The sequence below is a fragment of the Amblyomma maculatum genome, chromosome 9 (assembly GCF_055883805.1).
Source record: "Amblyomma maculatum isolate TAMU_Amacu chromosome 9, ASM5588380v1, whole genome shotgun sequence".
NCBI classification, from domain to species: Eukaryota; Metazoa; Arthropoda; class Arachnida; order Ixodida; family Ixodidae; genus Amblyomma; species Amblyomma maculatum.
In genome coordinates, this window is record NC_139352.1 from 70,540,746 (window position 1) to 70,546,840 (window position 6,095).

The 6,095-nt window shown below is 49.5% G+C and overlaps 1 pseudogene; it reads left to right on the forward strand.

Annotated features, from left to right (window-relative positions):
* Window positions 1-4,672: 4,672 nt before the first annotated feature.
* LOC146179353 (uncharacterized) lies at window positions 4,673-5,880 on the forward strand (annotated as a pseudogene).
* Window positions 5,881-6,095: the final 215 nt, after the last annotated feature.

Genomic DNA, 6,095 nt, shown 5'->3' on the forward strand with positions numbered 1-6,095 from the left:
GAATATTCTCAAACTAGAAATGAATGTAGAGGATCGGAAGCCCGTTTAATTTTCAACAGAGTCAATTGCACAGATAGTCTAATCGACATGGTCAACTCTATTGACTTACGGACTCTTAAAGCAAAGTGCACTGAAGCGAGGCTGAAATTTTTGCACCCATGATATATAACAATATAATGAAAATTATCACCTCATGATTTATTTTTTTGTTTCGCGCGCAAGCACGAGTTCTAAAAATAGAAACAATTCTACAAATATTTCGCGCGCATTTTTTGTCCAAACAATGACAGAGTGGAATTAATTGTCGATGTTTATCGTGAACAGCACGAATGTAGAAGTGTTTATTGACAATTTGAAAGCCTTTCTGATGTGAAATCTTTGCTTCTATTCAGCGTCATCTGTGCTCTATTTCATCAAGCTTGTGTATATTTTCTTATTCCTTATTGGCTAGTGGACTATTCTCTCACCCCTGCTTGGAGTAAAATGACTCCACGGTATTATTATTTAAATAAAATGTAAACTATCGATGCAAGCGCAGGAGAAAAAGAAAACAAGTTTTGGCATTCCCAACAACACGAGCTTAACAGTGCTTTAGAATATCCTACACTTGTCTTATGATTAAAGGGGGCCCAAGAAAATTGTTCGTGTACTATGGAAACAAAAAAGCATGAAATCTGTATGGTAACTTTGGGCACTGATTGATCACACACTTGAAATCACACATTAGAAGAAGTATACCTGCAGAAATTGCCTTAGTTTTGCTACAGAAAAAGCACTGTGTACCAAAGCACGCTTCACAAATGACAGGATTGTAGAAAACCCTTTTCTTCTAAAGTAATGTCACCGTTTAGGTCTCTTTGCGGGAAAATTGCCGAAGGAAACGGTCGAGCATTCTTCGTTGCGCGGCCTGCCCCTGTGCATTCGAGATGAACTGCTGGAGTTATTATGTTGTCGTGATTTACACAATGGACTGATATGTGAGCGCCGACACCTATAGTAGAGATCTCCGGACTTAACGGCTTTTTGATGGTCACGTCCGTAATTTTGTCAGCGAACGCTAAGTTATGCGATCCGCAATATGTTTTCTTACTTGCTGCGTATACAATCTTATTATGTCAAGAAAGGAGTATTAAGGGCAAGTCGTCACACCACAAACAACAGCATTAACTGCGATTACATACATTGACTGAGGTATGCAAGCCTCACTGTGAACTCCTTCCTTAGCTAGATCGACGGAAATGCGTGTCGCTGGAAAGCCCATCGGTCCTGAATGAAAAAGAGCGCCATTGGTAGCTTGCCTTCGTCCACTGGCGGAGGAGAGACGAGTGGGCGGTAGCGCTCCTCGAATATTATGGGTGTGTTCTTTTGGTTTCCATCCAGCGGCCAGCACTCGATCTCGAGCACGGGGAGCCTCTTGAGGTAATTCGACGCGCGAACCTTGCGCGTCAGCTGACGGTACGTGTCATGGCTGCAGGAAACCGCGGTTGTTCGCAAACCAGTGTACGTGCTGTCGTTTATATTTACTCGCTTATTTGAATGTATATATAATACATATTGCAGTCTCAATGAAACCGATCTCGCAACAACTGCGCGGCTTTCAGGCAGACGTAGCAGTTCATGTTACTGCTAGTTTCTTCATTCATATCAGGGGCCCCAACTTTTTGGACCCTTTGTACCACATTACTACGATTTTTATATTAATTAATGAGAAATCTTACAGGCAAACCTCTTCAATAACAGACAAAAAAGTGCAGGGGCGCAACAGCTGCGCCAATTGCGCTATTTTGATACAGATGCATATTTCTGCGCCAAGCTGCGCCAAAAGTGTGAAATTTGTTAAAATTGCGCCATGCTGCGCCAAAATGCCAGATTAGCCGCGAAAGCTTGTAGTCTTGCTAGATTTGACGAAAAATCGGAGCTGCGTTGGCAACATGCAGTTGTGCCGGTGGCCAATACAATCCAGCCAGAGGCTTGGTGGCTTGAAACTATGCATGGGACGCTAGCAATGAAAAGAAAACACGTGCACGGTGAACACAAGTTGGTGATTGGATTGGTAAAACGTTTATTCGGGGCCTGCAGTAGAACGCGCGCTCGCGCTCGCGTGCTCCGGACGGGGCCTACGTCGTCCTCTGGGCACCGGCCGCGCGGCCTGGGTCCTCGCTCGCCGTGGCCGGCTCGCTGGTTCCCTGCCGGGCCAGCGCCTTGATGACCTGCTGGACGGCCCAGAGTTGCTCCTCTTGATTGTCGCTCCCTGCGGCTGCTTCCAGTCGCGGCGGGATCCTCCCAGACTTAGCTTCTTCCTGGTACTTGGTACAATTCCACAGCATGTGTGCGAAGCCGGCGGTCTCCGTTCGGCAGACTCTGCATTTGTCTGTCGGGTGCGTCTCGTGATACATTCTATGCATCAGCGACGGACTGGGGAGTGAGCCCGTCTGTAGCTGTCTGAATAAAACGGCTTGCTCTCGACTGAGCCCCGAGCAAGGGGGTGGAAGAGTTCTGCGAGCTAGGCGGAACACCTTGGTTATTTCGTTGTAGTCCGTCATTCGGTCTTTGGTGCTGAACCACAGCGGCCAGTCGACCGAGGCGCGGTTCGTTAGCGCGCGCGCCTCGGCGTGTGCCGTCTCGTTGTGGTTGGCGTTGCGGTCTGACGCCTCGCCCGCATGCGGCGGGAACCACTTGATTCTCACTTGTCTGCTGCCATCGTCGTTTTAACGCGGTAGCGTTAAGGAGCTCGTGTCGCAGAAAAGCCTGTGTCGTCGGCGGCGTTGGCCGTGAGCGATAAATCCCGGCATGCACTTCATAAATAAAAAATCAACTTCCAAGATTGGCTGGGTGGGAATCGAACCAGGGTCTCCGGAGTGTGAGATGGAGACGCTACCACTCAGCCACGAGTTCGATGCCTGAAAGCGGTACAAAAGCGCTTCTAGTGAATGCGGTCTTGCCTTAGAAACGTGCCGTGGAACATTATACTGCGGTGTATATCGGTAATTATGAGCATGTTGCTTACAGAAGTCGCAGTTACACGAGTAGCGAAGTACGTTTCCGATACATTTCTTCTGCGCTCTGCGCACATGCAGAGCCATCTTGCGGCAAATACAGAAGAACCCCTCCTCGCAATGTGCTGCGCTACCCCGACACGTGGCGCGCCACTCGCCCCTGACGCTATCGCGTTCCACTCTTGAAGGCGAAGCTCAAGCGTTGGTTGGTTGGTTGGTTGGTTCATAGGAAGGGAAAGGCGCAGTATCTGTCACACTTGCTCTGTGGACACCTGAACCGCGCCGTAAGGGAAGGGATGAAGGTGGGAGTGAAAGTGAATAGAGAGAAAGGGGAGCCGTAGTGGAGGGCTACGGAGTAATTTCGACCACCTGGGGATCTTTAACGTGCGCTGACATCGCACAGCACACGGACGCCCCTTCGTTTCGCCTCCATCGAAACGCAGCCGCCGTGGTCGGGTTCGAACCCGGGAACTCCGGCACAGTAGTCGGGCGTCTTACCACTGCACCACACCGGCGGGGCAAGCTTAAGCGTCCTCCAAATTTTTTGGTTGCCTGCAGTATGCGCACAGCTTCTTTCGCTATCCTGCCTTTGGCGTAATTTCTCACCGCCTGCCTCGAGTCGCATAGCACTGTGTGGCAGTCGCGGTCGGCGATTGCCAGGCCGATGGCCACCTCCTCCGCTTGCTCTGCCTTGGTGCATCTCGTGCTGGCGGTCGTGCGAACGGTGCCGGTCGCGTCGACCGTCGTGAACCCGTGTATCGCATACTCAGCCGCGTCAACGTAGCGTGCGTGTGTGTCGGCCGCGTGCTGGTCTATCAGCGCCTTGGCTCTCGCTGCTCTCCTCCCTTTGTTATACTCCGGGTGCATGTTCTTCGGTACCGAGTCCACTCTGATGTTGCGCCTGATCTCATCGGGGACGGAGAGCTGCGTCTGCTCCCTGCCTTGATATCCAATTCCCAGGTTGTCCAGGATTTTCCGGCCGGCCTTGGTCGTAGACAGTCTTTCGAGCTGTGCGGCACGTTGGGCCTCCGCTATCTCCTCCAGCGTGTTGTGCACCCCTAGCTGCAGGAGGCGTTTGGTGCTCGTTGTTTCGAACAGTCCCAGTGCCGTCTCGTAGGCTCTGCGGATGAGTATATCTATCTTGTTTCTCTCGCTCTTGTTCCACTTGTGGTAGGCCGCCACGTACGCTACGTGACATGACGAACGAGTGGATCAGTCTGATCAGGCTCTCTTCCTTCATTCCACTTTTCTTGTTCGTGACTCGTTTGAGTAGTCTCGTGGCGTTCGCCGCTTTCGCAATGAGCCGGGTGACGGTCTCGCCGTTTCTGCCGTGCGTCTCGGTCGTCATCCCCAACACTCTGATCTTGTTGACTCTTGGGAACGCGTTTTCCTCTCTGGTCTTGACTTTGATTGCCTCGTGCTCTCTCGGGCTGCTCTTAGGTTTGCGGTGCTTGACGGGCGGGTAGACGAGGAGCTCCGACTTGCTCGGCGAGCATCTGAGCCCCGTTCCGTCGAGTTGGTCTTCGATCGCATCAACGGCCGCCTGTAGGGTGAGCATGTGTATGGACCGTAGCTCGTGTGCGCCGCTTGTCGACGCCGAGAGACGGTCTTGGACGCTTACCTCGGATTGGTTTCCCCAGCTGGTCGCACCGCTACAGTGTCGATAGGCGTTCATCATGAGTAAAGGTGAGTACATACAAATGCCTCATCGTTGTCATGAACAAAATCTGTCCCGCTTTTGCGGCGGCTCTGATTGGTCGAGACCGGATGCCCGATCACCATATTGAATCGATATTTAAAAACATAAATTAATAAACCTTGTCTACCAGGCAATCGAACCTCCATCCCTTGGATCCCCAGCTTATCGGTTTCTTTTTTTTTTGTGTCCTACTGCGTTCGTTTTTGGTCACAGGTTGATCACAGTCAGATTTTAATGATGCTGTTGTGGTGCTGCACTTATGCGATGCAAGCAGCGGATTTTGTGTCCAGTAAAAAACATTACGTTATGGTACTTATGAGCAAGATAACATCCTGTGGTTAAGGTTCTTAAGCCATGCGTTGTTGAAAAATACATATTTTTTAGCTTTTGCAAATTTTAAATGCATGTTCCCCATTTTCTATGAATTTCAGGTGGAGGAATTGGGAGGCTTACTATGAATATTGCAGTGGATAAATTTTATTTCTAAATGCCCGATTATTTGTACTTTCTTAGTCCCTTCGGAGGCTGAAAAAGATCAGTTTCCGGCTGTAGTTTGCTGGTAATAGTAGTGAACATTTTGCCTGTTATAAAATGAACTTGTTTTCTTTCTTCACAGGGCGGTACACGAAATTCAACGCCTCGGTGCTGAATGAAGTGAACTGCAACAATGATGGGATCAGTGGTTGGAGCAGGGCAGGCATCAAGGACACGGATGCTTTTTGTATCTTGTGCAATGTGACAATTTGTTGTGCTCAGCATGGTACTGCTGCTTTCAAGCGCCATGCAAACATGAAGAAGCATGTGGAGGTTGCGGCAAAGCATAGAGATCCTAGTGGTGTGCTACTGGCGCCCAAGACTGTGTAAGCTACGATAGATTTTTCACGGGGGAGGCCTCGTTCCTCGTTGCAAGACCAAGTGTGTGAGGCTGAAACCATATTTGCAATGTCTGTTGTTTCAAAAGGCATTCCCTACTCATGGGGTGACACAGCAACACACATCTATAAAAGGATGTTTCCCGACAGTTATGTGGCGAAGAGTTTTACCTGTGGAAGGGCAAAACTTTCTTATGTCATCTCAGATGGTCTGGGGCCTTACTTCAAATCAAAGCTTTTGACAGAGCTTTTGCAAGATTCTCTAGTCCGCGTGGAAGAACAATTCACTGCCTTGCAGTCTTTTTTCTTTTGAAGAACTGTGGTAGACTGCGACCAGGTGTCCAGACCCAACACAGCAGACTTGCTGCAGCTTTTGGCAGCAAGGACCTTTATGAAAAGGTACTATTGCTGAGGAATGCTGCAGAGCTTTTCACCGGGTTCCAGAAACTCTCCGAAATTGACTTAACTGCTTGTGGTAACATTTGGTGGACGATTGGGGCTAAGCTCACTTTTGATTCGGCCCTTAGC